The sequence below is a fragment of the Protopterus annectens genome, chromosome 4.part0, assembly GCF_019279795.1.
Source record: "Protopterus annectens isolate FY-2018-M chromosome 4.part0, PAN1.0, whole genome shotgun sequence".
NCBI classification, from domain to species: Eukaryota; Metazoa; Chordata; order Ceratodontiformes; family Protopteridae; genus Protopterus; species Protopterus annectens.
The window spans coordinates 821,785,690-821,798,079 of NC_056733.1; the positions used below are offsets into that span (position 1 = coordinate 821,785,690).

Genomic DNA, 12,390 nt, shown 5'->3' on the forward strand with positions numbered 1-12,390 from the left:
AAGGTATTTTCACCTCATAGCTCCATTTAGGATTTTTAATTTGCCATTTCACTTTTCAAGGATTGATCTCCAGTAGATATCTTAATACTGTAAAGCAGTATTTTTGTCCAGATACTCATGCTGTAATCATGCGTAGCATCCATGGTATAATTAGTTAAGCTTAGGACATTTCCCTTACAGTTATGTTTCTGTGAACAATCAGTTATTATACAATTCCTCCTCTAAAACGTGCACGCTGATTGGCCAGCCCAACCAGAGTGCCCGTTGTAAATCCCTCAATATACTAACGGAAAAGGTCCGTCACCGGACTTTTCCGTTAGTATAAAACACTGTCTCGCTATGTTAAAATACTTTAACATAGCGATACAGGTTTAAAAAAAGCAACACAGATCTCCGTTGCTTTTTTTAAAGCTGTCTCGCTATGTTAAACTCCTTTAACATAGCGACACAGTATAAAAGCAACGGAGATCTTGCGATCTCCGTTGCTTTAAAATGTCTCGCTATATTAAATGGGTTTAACATAGCGAGACAGCTTTAAAATAAGTAACGGAGATCTCCGTTGCTTATTTTAAAGCTGCCTCGCTATGTTAAACCCATTTAACATAGCGAAACAGTAAAAAGCAATGGAGATCTTGTGTTCTCCGTTGCTTTTGCCCACAGCTCTGATGTACTGCGTAGGCATGCGCAGTACATCAGAACTGCCGCGGAATACCAGACAGCTGCGGAAAGGCAGCAAAGAGGCATTATACAATGCCATTATTTAAGAAAAGTAATTATTTCTTTTCCTAAATAATGTCATTGTATATAACAATAACCACTTCTGGTGGGTAATGCTGGATTTACCCACGGTTGTCTTTGTTTGGTCCTGGCTTCGCCCTCGGGACCAAACCACGCCAACCGTGGGTAAATCCAGCATTACCCACACCCAGGCGTGGGTTATTGCTATATTGCATCACTGGTTAAATGCAATTTATGTTTAAAGCAAGTTAAACAGTACCAATTAAATGCAAGGTGTACTTAAAGTAAGCTATACAGTTTGCCAGCTCTGTGATTGAGAAGAATAAACACAATTTTTAACCCAGACAAACCACACTAATCTAGTGGCCTGTGTGAAGGCTGCCAGCCTAGCTAGATATAATTTTGTAATGAGTATTGTCTTGTGTTTTTATTATTTATTAAATATTTTAAACCTTTTAACTGTGGCTGTTTTGTGTAGAGATAATTTAAGCTCTAGAGTACTTGCTTGTTTTGAGTGATACTGTACAAAGCTACTCCAAAAGCCTTGCTGTTCGTCACACTTACTAATTGGATAATAATAATATTGCACAGTAAAATTGGACACCCTTTGGTAAGGGCCTTTTTAGTAGGTGATAAATAGTGGTTGGTGGCAGTGATTTCTCCCTTATAGTCTGGAGAGAAGGAGGCATAGCTGGAGAATCTGTGCCAGCCTTTCCCAGGAGTGTCTGTGTGTTTGTATATAACTCATATCTCAAAGTGTGTGTGTGTGTGTGTGTGTGTGTGTGTGTGTGTGTGTGTGTGTGTGTGTGTGTGTGTGTGTGTGTGTGTGTGTGTCAGCTACTTGGGCAGAGACACGAAGCACTGGCTGGACAGAGAGGGTGCTGGAGGTTTTGGTTTGACCACTATAGCTGTGCCAGTGGCTTATTGGGGATCTGGAGAGAAAGGGAGAAACCAGCCTCAGACTGACTGTGATCTCTGTGTGCTCTTAAGGGAAATTGTACTTTACTGTGTGTGTACTTGTTATCTTCCCAATGTGGATGCCCCTCACTCGTTAGTGGTGAGGATTGAGGCTCCTTGATTACTGTCTGCAAGCAGCTAAAGTTAACTTTGAGTATGTTACTACCTGTTTGAGACAATATTCATTTTCCCTTGGAGAGCACTGTGCTTTGGCTTGTAAGCAGCCCCCTCCCACACACACACACACACACACACACACACACACACACACACACACACACACACACACACACACACACACACATACACACACACTCATCTTCCACTTTCTCTCTTATTCCCTTCTGTTAACAAATAGTATCCATAGCTGATCAATACTGTGTGTTTGTTAATTTAAACTGAGACCACAGTAGCCTACTGATACAAGGTTATCCTGTTTTTCCACCTGAGAAATGATTAAGAAATTACTTACAGTTTCAGAGCAGTCCTTGATCAATTCTGACTGTTTCTTAAATACAAACTTGTCTTTGCTTTGGCTCATTAGCAGCAGTACAAAATAACTGCCTGCTCACACCCTTGTTCTCCCCCTCCCCCTTCCCTGTTTATTACCTTAAGCCAATCCCAAAGTTAATAAATATTACCTGTGGCAGGCACCATTTTTAAAACTACAACCACCCTTTGTCACTATCATATGTTCATTTATCAGTTTACTCTGTTACCTGATTGTTTCCAGCCCCCTCATAAGAGCAACTAACAGGGTCTCTACCCACTTTGCTTCCCACCCTGCCCCCTATTCCCTCCCACCCCCAGTGGTCCTACCTTTATTACACTCACAAATCCCTCCCATCTTTCCAATAGCCAACCACAGCGCTAACCCAACACTACCTCCTCCATTTTCCCACTACTATCACATCTCCTCAACTAACATGTACAAGAATACCTTACCTATGCTCACTGCATGCACTCTCCTTGCATATCTTACATCCTACCAAAGCTCCATCATTCCCCCACTCAACCACTACCACTGCACTACTACTCACACCACCACTCACGTCTCACCCTCACTCAGCTCCCCTCCCACCAACTCAAGAACCATCCCTATGCACCCCCCGCATATTCTACCAACTATATTACTCAAACATAAAGCATCCCAACAACTGAACATAGTAACCCTCCCACCATACCTATTACTCACAGAGCACAATCATAAAGTTTCCCTAATAAACAAACACATTCAAAAACTGAGAAAACTAATAACCTCATGTATATCAAAACTAGCCCTAAGTGGAGACATCCACCCCAACCCTGTCCCTTCCATCTCCAACCCCAATCCTCATAATCAGACTAGAAACCACAACTTCTCCCATATCACAGCCAATAGAAAGCCAAGTGACTTCCTTCTACTAAGCCTAAATATTAGAAGTATATCCAACAAAGTCCATGAACTCCATGCCACCATAGACTTGTACTCCCCAGATATAGTCATCCTGACAGAAACCTGGCTAAAACCTCACATTACCAGTGAGCAAATACTCCCTACCGGTTACAACATACTAAGAGTAGACCGGCTAAACAAGAAAGGAGGCAGTGTAGCTATAATATTTAAACAGCGTCTAAACATCCAGATCTTAAAATCATCAGCTCCACAAATAGGCAATGAAGAAATAATATATACCAACCTCAAAATAAACCAAAACAAAACCATCAACATAATTGGATGCTATTTCCCACCTGGCCAAAACATCCCTCCACTAGAAAACCTCCTCAGCTGGTCTACCCACCATCTCTCCCAAGAAACTATCATTTTAGGTGATTTCATTATTGACTGGCAATTCTGTTCTGGCAACAATCCAACCCATCATATAAACCTTCATGGCTTCACCCAACTAGTCCAGTCACCAGCCAGGATAAATAAAAACTCCAGCAAGCACACTACCCTGGATTGGATACTAGTCAGTAAAAGCCCCCAGTCATATATAACAGGCTGCTTATCAGATAGCCTCAGTGATCACTCCCCAACATTCCTACTCAAAAAATACATATACCAAGCTAAACCTGTCATCTACCATCAAATACGTAAAAAACTAAACTTTAACCCACTCACATTCATCTCATCCCTCAAAGAATGTAACTGGCATCCCCTAAAGTACCCCAGTCTTGATGACGCAACTGAAGTTTTTAATACTACCTTCCTGAGCATCCTTAATTACCATGCCCCCATAAGACTTTCCAGAACGAAAGCGCAACCCTCCCCATGGCTACAGAAAACCACTAAGTCAGAAATGAAAAACAGGGATAAAACCTGGGAGCACTGGAGCAAAACCAAAACCCCCCTCAACTAGACAGAAATTCCTAGAACTACGCAATAGAGTTAAAAAGCTAAAAAAAACAGGACGAATTCCAATACTACCAGTCTGCCCTAGACTCCTCCCAGCACAGCCCCAAACAATTCTGGTCCTCCATAAACTCCATCCTCCACCCAGGTAAAGTCAGTACCCCTCGTCCTAACATCCCTCACTCCTCCAAAAATATTGCTACCTCATTCAACACAAACTTCACACAAACCATACTATCACTAGCTAAACAACACAACCCCCTCCTCCCCTCCAACCCACACCTTCAACTAGTAATCTCCCCACTGCCTTCTCTTTTTCTCCTGTACCTACCTCCAACATAAAAAAAACTCTTAACTAAACTTAAACCCACCAAATTAGCAGCAGACAACCTCCCAAGTGAATACCTACAAATCGCAGCTGATGCTCTGGCCTACCCAGTATCCATCTTGATTAACCGATCTGTATCAGAAAGTTATGTTCCCACACTGTGGAAAGTATCACATATAATTCCCCTCCACAAAGGCGGCCCCTCCACAGAACTAACCAGTTACCGCCCCATAGCTATTCTCTCTCCACTCTCCAAAATACTAGAGAGATGCATACACTCTCAGGTCTCAGACTACCTCCTTACTAACAACCTTCTTCCCAGTACTCAGCATGGTTTCCGTCCAAACCATAGCACCACCACTGCCTTACTGTCCTTTACTAACACTATCCTTCAGCATAAAAACAATGGCTATCTCTCCTCTGCTACTTTCCTAGACCTATCTAAAGCATTTGACATGGCCTCACACAAACAACTCATCTCTGTCCTCAATAACCTATCCTTCTCTCAATCAGTCACCAACTGGTTTCAGAGTTACCTGTCTGACAGCCAACAATCCATTGTATGGCAGAATGACATATATCAACAACTATCTGTCTCCATAGTGGTTCCCCAAGGATCCATCCTTGGACCCCTACTCTTCTCTGTTTTCACCAATAATCTAGCCTCTGCCACCAAACATGGCACACTCATACAATACGCAGATGACTCAACCATCATCTGCTCAGCCCAGTCCCTACCCAAACTGCAAAAAGTCACACAGGAAGCATTTTCCTCTGTTGGAACTTGGTTATCCGATGCCCAATTAATACTCAACCCAAACAAAACTAAACTACTCATCTTCCAACCCACCAAACATACTCAAAACAACTCTCACTTTAACATCACAGCAAAAGACAACACCACTATATACCCAACTGAACACACCAAATTGCTAGGAGTGGAAATAGGCAATAAACTAAAATTTGCCATTCACATATCCATGACCATAAAAAAAGTCCACAAAAAAATAGGATCGTTATACAGAAATAAGCAACTTCTCACCAAAGCAGCAAAGATTTCAATAGCAAATTCCCACCTTATCTCCACCCTACTTTATGCATCTCCAATATATACCAACCTAAGGCAATGCGATCTAAACAAGCTAGAGACCTGCTACAACAAAATCGCCAAATTCACCACAGGGGCATCCTACCGTAGTCATCACTGTCTCTCACTTGCTGAACTGGGCTGGCTTGAACTCCCTCACCTCCTTCAATGGTATCAACTATCACTCGCCCACAATCTAGTAAACCATCCACTAAATGTCCCATCCCTCCAGAATCTACTCCAGCCCTATCGCACCACCAGACCACTAAGATCCAGCAACAAAAATCACTTACAGATCACTAAAGCCAATAATTCTGCTGGTGAAGCACTATTCTCTTGCGCCATAGCCAAATTATGGAGCTCCCTCCCACCCACAATTACCTCCGTACCATCATGCACCCACTTCAAAACTTTACTAAAAGCGCACCTAAAAACATGCTGGCTATGCCCTTGCAACTCCCACTCTAAAATCACCTACCCCATCCAACCACTACCTTTCTTTCCACCCCACTAACTACCTTGATTATAGCAAGCTTAGATGCTCATAAGCCTAGTACTTATTATACAGCAGGAACTTCTTATTGTAACATTTGTTAATGTCTGTTATGTACTTCACAGATAAAGATTCTAGCTGTCTACTGATGTACTATGTTCTTCATCTGTAAATATGTTTGTAATTAATTTCTATGTTAAATTGTTAATCACTATGTAATCCAGTGTAACTACTGTCTGTTTATTTTAACTGTGGAGCTTTTCTCCCTGGGCCTCCGCTGAAAATGGACCTATGTCCAGTCGGACACTCCCGGTCAACAAATGTAAATAAATAAATAAAATAAATAAATAAATTACTAGGCCAGTAAATGGGCATCACATATTAATTGGTGGCAGTGGTGGGATATCCACATCAAATATTAATTGTTAGTGGTGAGTTAGCCACATCACATACTAATTGGCTTGTAGTGGTGTGGATAGTGAATTCCTGTAACTTGTGTACGGTGATTACTGAAGGTGTTTTTGTACTCTAAATCAGCCATGCAGTGAACATTCAGAGTTCAGATCACAAGTGTTTTATTTATTTTGTTAGCTTAGTTAGGGAGAACAGGCAAGCATGTCAGCAGAGGAGTATGGCAAGCTGACAAGGAGCCAGTTGGCTAAAGGATTGGTGCATGGAAACCTGACTAAAGCAGAAATTATTGCAGCTTTTGTCACAGCTGCATCAGACAATAACAACAAGGAGGACAATCAGACTGGCCGTGGAGATGTACAACACTCAGAGAATGGACAGTTTGACCTTTTTACAGAGGACTTAAAAATCCATCTGGAGCTAAAAACACTTGAGTTGGAGGCCATATGCTTGGAAACAGAAGCTGAGGAGAAGGAGAGGCAGAGGCAGCATGAAAAGGAGATGCTGACTGTTCACCAGAGTCATGGAGGTAATGAGGAAGGGAGTAACCGGACCCCAGAAGCGCAAAAGGTCTGTAAATTTCTTCCACAATTTACAGAGAGGGATCATTTTGATAGTTTCATTCATATGTTTGAGAGAGTATGTAAACAGTATGATGTTGAACAAAGGCTCTAGGTACGGTTCCTGACCACCTTACTCCATGGTAAAGCTGTAACAGTGCTGTCTAAACTATCTGATTGTGAATTTTTTAATTATACTGCTGTTAAGAATTGTTTGCTAGAATTTTTAAGCTACCACCTGAAGCTTATAGGAAAAGATTTTGTGAGTATAGACGCAAGGCAAATGAAAGTGTGTGTGAATATGTTGCTGAACTGAGCACTTATTTTCATAGGTGGGTGAATGGATGTCAGGTCACCATTTTTGAAGGGCTGGCAGACCTTTTGGTGAGGGAACAAGCCCTTAGAACTTTGCCTGAGGACATGAGGATCTGGTTAGCTGATAGACAATGTGCTACTTTCAATGAATTGGGGAAGAAGGGAGACCTATACCTAGCAAACAGGTCATCACTACACAGGAAAGGGACGCCCACTGCTGCTCATAGATCTAAAGGAACCCATGGTGGGAAGCCCAGACTGCCCCAACAGAATCTGCCATTAGCAGGGGAAGCCACTAGTCCAGGTACACGTCCAGGGCCTAGGGTTAAATGTTTTGAATACAACCAGTGGGGCCATGTGGCATATAGATGTCCATGGAGGCAAGGCGGGGAACAAAAGGTGAGGGAGCCAGTAAGTGGGAATGACAAAATACCAATAGTAGGTTGTCTTGAGACAACAAGGGTGCAAAACTGCCATCCTGCAGATGTCCTGATATGGAAGGATTTTGATAAGGCAGTACTGTGTGTTAATACAGTTACACACAGTCAGGCTTGGGAGACAAGCATGTGGGCCTGGTAACCTGGAGGAAACCCAGTCAGGCCACATAATTGCAAACAGGACTGGTGAGGTGGTTACTTCAGGGAGGGAGCTACCCTGTAGCAGTGAGCCACAGCTGCTTGTGGGTACTGATACTCCCTTGGACAGAGTGGCTGCAAAGGTAGAGTTGAGTAGTAGTATCCAGGCTGAGTGTGAGGCACCACTGTCAGAGGATGCCAGACATCCTGTGGAAGAGGAGCTGGGAAAGGTTACAAAGAGAGAGTTGAGACAGGCTCAGCTCTCAGACCCTACATTACAAGGCCTGAGGCAGGTAGCTAGTGAGGTGGAATCTGTATACAGGGACAAAGGGTTACTGTATAGAGAGTGGACCCCTGAGGGAGGGCAAGAATGTGAGAGAATACAGCAGTTGGTAATGCCTAGAGGCTACCATCTGGCACTTCTACCCATAGCCCATGATATTCCCTTTGCAGGTTATATGGGCATAAAACATACAAAGAGATGTATTATGCAGAACTTCTGTTGGGTTGGAATTTCCAGAGATGTAACAGGGTACTGCAGGATCTGTGAGCAGTGCCAAAAGATAGGCAAGACAGGAGACAAGGTGAAAGCTCCTTTGATGCCTTTGCCTGCAATTGAGGAGCCATTTCAGAGGGTAACTATGGATATTATGGGGCCTCTGAGTACCCCAAGTACCACAGGGAAAAAGTATATCCTAGTGGTAGTTGATTATGCTACAAGATACCCTGAGACAGTGGCTTTGTCCTCCATTGAGGCAGAAAAGGTGGCAAATGCTTTGTTAGAGATTTTCAGCAGGGTAGGTTTCCCAAAAGTAATACTGACTGACAGAGGTGCCAATTTCATGTCAGACCTGCTGGCTTGTCTATGGAAGTACTGTGGATTGAAGCACCTAAAGACCACCCCTACCATCCCCAGACTAATGGTCTAGTTGAGAGGTTAAACTCTACAATCAAGTCCATGCTACAAGCATTTGCAGACCAGTTTAAGAGGGATTGAGACAAATATTTCCCCATCTGTTGTTTGCTTACAGAGATGTTCCCCATGAATCCACAGGTTTTAAACCCTTTGAATTGTTGTATGGGCATAGGGTGAGGGGGGCCTGTAGATTTAATTTGGGATGAGTTTTATGGTAAGTGTGAATCTCACAAGGAGTCTGTTGTGGCATATGTCCAAAGCCTCAGAACAAGGCTCAGAGAACTCATGAGCTTGGCCCAGGAGAACCTGGCAGAAGCCCAACAGCAGAAAAAGGTTTGGTATGACAGGAATGCTCGAGCTAGAGAGCATGCTGTAGGGCAGCAGGTAATGGTTCTCATTCCTGTCAGACACAACAAACTACAAGCAGCCTGTGAGGGACCGCACAAGATGGTAAGGAAGGTCAGTGATATTAACTACATGGTGAAACTGCTAGGCAGGAAGCAGGGGCACAAACTGTACCATGTTAACATGATGAAACCTTACCATGATAGGGATGCCCTTGTGCTGAATAGTTGCACTGGACTGCAGGAGGGGGAGATCTGGTGACTGATCTCCACAGTGATGCTCGGACTGACACCTCAGAGGAAGTGGTAGAAATGTCCCAGCAGCTATCTCCTACCCAGGTTCGGGAAATCTGAGCAGTGTTACAAGGGTTTGGGGACATGTTCACTGCAGCACCAAGTGGATACAGGCCCCCAAAGGCCTATTAGGCAGGCCCCTTATAGGGTTCCTGAGAGAGTCAAACAGACTTTGAGGGAGGAGCTACAGGAAATGTTGGAACTAGGGGTAATTCAGGAGTGCAACAGTCCCTGGGCCTCCCCAGTGGTGCTGGTGCCAAAGAAGGATGGCAGCACCAGGTTCTGTGTGCACCACAGGAAATTAAATAGTCACAAAGAGTCAGATGCTTATCCCATGCCTAGGGCGGATGAAGCCCTAGAGCAGCTGGGTGGGGCTAAGTTATCTTACCACCATTGATCTTACTAAGGGTTACTGGCAGGTGCCCTTGACTCCCAGTGCTAGACAGAGGTCAGCCTTTGTGACTCCTTTTGGCTTGCTTGAGTTCACAATGATGCCCTTTGGGATGAAAAATGCCCCAGCAACTTTCCAGAGGCTGGTAGATCATATCCTAGACTTTCATATCCTAGACCTTCCAGAGGTAGGTAGATAATATCCTAGCAGGAGCAAGAGATTTTTCCTTTGCTTACCTAGATGATATTGCCATCTATAGCCATTCCTGGCAGGAGCACCTTCAGCATGTCAGGGAGGTGCTGGTCAGACTACAGAGGTCAGGGCTGACCATTAAGCCCAGCAAATGTCAGGTGAGTATGGCAGAGGTCTCCTACCTGGGACATAGAGTGGGGAGTGGTAAGATCAGGTCAGAACTTGCCAAAGTGGAAGCCATTCAGGCATGGCCTGCACCTGTTGCCAAAAAGCAGGTGAGGGCATTTTTAGGGACAGCAGGGTACTACAGAAAGTTTGTCCCCAGTTTTAGTACCATAGCTTCTCCCCTGACAGACCTGACAAGGAAAAACAGGCCAGATAAGGTAGTGTGAACCGCAGCATGTGAGCAGGCATTCCAGAAGCTTAAAGAAGCTTTGGGAGGACCCCCTGTGTTAGCCAGTCCAGATTACAGCAAATAATTTGTTGTGCAGGTGGATGCTTCAAACCATGGGGTGGGGGCTGTACTTAGCCAGACTTCTTCAGAGGGAGAAGTGCACCCAGTGGTTTATCTCAGTCATAGGCTTCAACCCAGGGAGGAATGCTATGCAGCTGTAAAAAAGAAATGTCTAGCCATAGTGTGGGCACTGCAGAAACGTCAGCCTTTTCTGTATGGAAGGAAATTCACTGTACTTACAGATCACAATCCCCTAACATGGTTACATCGACCCAGCCAGCAAAATACCAAGTTGCTAAGGTGGACCTAGGGTTGCAAGCATATGATATGTCAGTGCAGCACTGCTGTGGGATTAGAAATGACAATGCAGATGGGCTCTCAAGACAGGGAATGGAGTAGGTATACCCAGATAGACCTAACCCTCTCAAGCAACGCTTCTCAAGGGTCACTTGAAAAACTAGCTTGAGTTCTCTTGGGGGGGGTTGTGAAGGCTGCCACCCCAATCTAGATAGAATTTTGTAAATAATTCTTGAGTTCTCCGAGGGGGAGGTGATTGTGAAGGCTGCCAGCCCGTCTAGATAGAATTTTGTAAATAATTCTATGTCATTTGTAAATATTAATATAATCCACAGGCTTGTTTTACAAAGGCAAGGAGAACTATATTTTATGATTAAACTATATGTTGTACTGAGCTTCAAAATGTAACTACAGTGCACCCAGTTGGAAGAAAGCTGATAAGTAAAGCAGTTTACAACTGTGTTTGATCTCAAGCTCGGAGACAGGATGTCTGGCTAGCAAATTCTTTCTATAGTTTTAAGACAGAGATAATTACTAGATTTTACATGTAAAGTGTCCTTTATTGCTGTGGTTTCCTGGCAGGTGAAAGATTACAAAGATATGTTAAATTATGAGTTCTGTGAGCCTGGGAAACTTCAGCAGAGGTGTCAAGAATGATGTAATCTGAAATGACCCAGCAGTACTGTGTATTATCAATTTAAGGGCCATCTCAGAAAGAAAGAACATCATTTTATATCTTGTCTTCTTGGATCTAGTAGGAACATCCACTCACCAGCACATGCTCTGTATGTAAGTAGTATTTAGAACAATGATTTCTCTTAGAGATAGATAGAAATAGTAATATTAGACTAGCTGTTTTCTATATTTATGTCTGCTCAGCTCTCTCCCAGGAGGGGAACAAATAGGCCAGGATGCCCTCACCCCTAGGAGAAATAAATGGAACTATAGGGTGACCAAGAGGGGGACTTGATGGCAGTGTGTGGTTAGGAACTCAAAGCAGTTAAAAATAAGTAAATAAATAGGAATTACTTACCCAGAATTGCAATGTATTCTGTTACATGGCTGTTTACCATTTAACCAAGAAGAATTCCCTGAAGCCAAGTACAGTACAGCTGACATTCTGAAACCACAGTTCACAAGCAAGGAATAATACCCAACAGGGTGGGTTTTATCCAGGAAGTAGCTGGCTGTCAAACAGACAGACGCACACACACACACACACACACACACACACACACACACACACACACACACACACACACACACACACACACACTCACTCACTCACTCACTCACACACACACACACACACACACACACACACACACACACACACACACACACACTCACTCACTCACATGCACAGCAATTACAGCTACGTTCTTGACTGAGCACACTTTAGATGTTTCATTGTGATTAAATGAATGAAAACAATGCAACTAGTGCAAGGCATTAGAATAATCCTTCCCCCTATACCTCTCAACTGTCCATAATTTTACTGCACCCCTTCAAAATGTTTGATTTTCTGGTACATTAATGAAGATTCATTTCAATAATTAGGCAGAGACTATAGTTTCACTATACTTTTTTGTCGAGAAAATGAATGCTAACACTAAAGTTATGTTTAAAATATTTCACTGATTTTACATCTTTTTTCCTGATGTTTGCTTTATCCAGAATTCTTGATCAAAGGCCCTGAGAGG

General features: G+C 43.3%; 1 protein-coding gene across 1 annotated transcript in view; it reads left to right on the forward strand.

Moving 5' to 3' along the window:
* MMP17 (matrix metallopeptidase 17) overlaps positions 1–12,390 on the forward strand; it is a 1,131,886-nt gene that overhangs the window by 509,840 nt on the left and 609,656 nt on the right. The window lies entirely within an intron of this gene.